Here is a 2,027-nt window from a genome sequence, read left to right as displayed (position 1 = left end):
CTCTTTCAATTATTTAATTTAATTGTTTATTATTTTCCTTGAAGTTACTAACGTGTGTATTTTGTTATTAGAAAGAGGTACGAGGCATCCAAGTAAGTACTTTAATGGTTTTTATTGATATTATGATATACAAATCATGCTTAGGTTGTTATTATGATTCCTAGTATCATGTCTAGGGTAACTTTAATATCAAGTATGATTAAAAGTATGATGCCTTTTATTTTCTTCCTAATATTTATGATCGTTAGTATCATGTTAGGGCTAAAGCTTTGATCTTTATTGTTTAGTGACATGCTAGGGTTTGTTATTAATCTTGTTAGTATCATGCCTAGAATCTTGCAATTGTTATTATGCTTTAATATGATTATTATTTTTATTATTATTATTATGTGGCTTGATTTTATTGTTATTGCTTGATCACACCTTTTCTGCATGTTTAAAGGGAATTGGTACTTGTAATCACACTTAATAAGATAATTAATAATCTTGTTTAGGGTTAATATGATTATAATTCAAGTGATCGCCAATAATTGATCTATTTGTGCGTTTATATTCAACCAACATAGATTAAACAGGTTTAGGGTTAATCCTCACTACTACAAAAATAGCCTAGGAGACCGGGTAATATATGCCTAAGAAACCTAAAAAATTCCGGTTCCTAGGTAGTAGGTCTCTTAGCCTAAGAGACTTGATAATTTTTCTAGTTTCTTAGATTAAGAAAAGAGACCAGTTCTACCTAATAACAGGTTTCATAGGTTCTTCTAAAGCTATATAATAACCAAGGCAAAGGAACCGGATATTATAGATCATCGATTTCCTTGATATAGTGTAAGAGACCGGTTTTAAAAGATGACTGGTCTCTTTGATTATTTAAAAAAAAAATTAGTTTCGTGATTGTTCAGTTATTGCGTTGCGGCATGATTAGTGCTCAACACGTAAATCATCAGTTATTATAAGTCAATGCATCTATCTTTTTTTGAATAAAATATATGCACTCATTAGTCTAACTAGTACATATGAAAGCATTCTAATACAGGAGGCTCTAACTTTCATTATTAGAAGAAAAAAAAATTAAATGTACATGAATAATAGTGAAAATTACATCTATTCATTCTACTGTATCAAAAATACTGGACGAAATAAACATAGTACACTATCAAATTACAAATACATATTTAAATACCTCCAACTAGTATCAAATTTACACAATTCAAGTAACAACATAATACTCATAAAAGAATTTGATCCTTCTTGGATTAAATCAAACAAGTTATTTGTTTGTAATTCCTTCACTTGCTTATGCTTCATTTGTATATCATTTTTATTGCGACTTGGTCAAATTCTCACCGTTTAACTGCAAAACTAAATACAGTACAAGATCAACCAAATTTCATCCTAAAAAATTAAGTATTTACACATTGCTAAATTAATTTTAAATTTAAAAAAACATAATTTCGTAAACAATAATACTATTCAAGAAAACCTCTGACCTGGTTTGTGCTTGAGTTTTGTTAAGTTAGAATAGTTTTGCCTGGAGATTGCCTGCAATTCAAAGATTCAAAATGCAGTCTCGTTAAGATAGGGGCGGTGAGAAGACGATGATAATTGGGATTGGGATAATAATAATAGAAGAAAACATATAGAAAAAGGTTAATTAAGAAATGAGATAGGTGATTTTTGACATAAAAATTAATAAGAGATGATCAAGAAATCTGAGATACATACAAGAGATAAGAGAGGAGGAAATGGAGTAGTGGGCGGCGGTTATACAACGTAGGGCTATAGGGTTTTAGTTTTTATTATGGTTTTTTTTCCATTATTTTTACTTTTTATATCTTAACCTTGAAGAATATAAATAAAATATTAAAATAAATATAAAATCGGTTTTACATAACTATAAGAAACCGTACATCTCTAGGATAAGGTTCCTTTGATATAAGAAACCAGATTTTAATGATATATGGTTTCCTATTATTATCATAAGAAACCCGACATCTCTCATATATGGTTTCTTTATCTAAGAAACC

At 28.8% G+C, this 2,027-nt stretch overlaps 1 long non-coding RNA gene across 1 annotated transcript; it reads right to left on the bottom strand.

Annotated features, from left to right (window-relative positions):
* Nucleotides 1-1,048: 1,048 nt before the first annotated feature.
* LOC145612559 (uncharacterized) lies at nucleotides 1,049-1,799 on the bottom strand. The gene is made up of 3 exons (XR_014106642.1): nucleotides 1,726-1,799; nucleotides 1,491-1,542; nucleotides 1,049-1,354 (listed from the first exon to the last, which is right to left on the bottom strand). It is a non-coding gene; the product is annotated as an uncharacterized LOC145612559 (long non-coding RNA).
* Between the last annotated feature and the right edge of the window lie 228 nt (nucleotides 1,800-2,027).

Source organism: Chenopodium album, chromosome 3 (assembly GCF_948465745.1).
Source record: "Chenopodium album chromosome 3, dcCheAlbu1.1, whole genome shotgun sequence".
NCBI classification, from domain to species: Eukaryota; Viridiplantae; Streptophyta; class Magnoliopsida; order Caryophyllales; family Amaranthaceae; genus Chenopodium; species Chenopodium album.
This window is presented reverse-complemented; position numbering and strand designations above follow the sequence as displayed.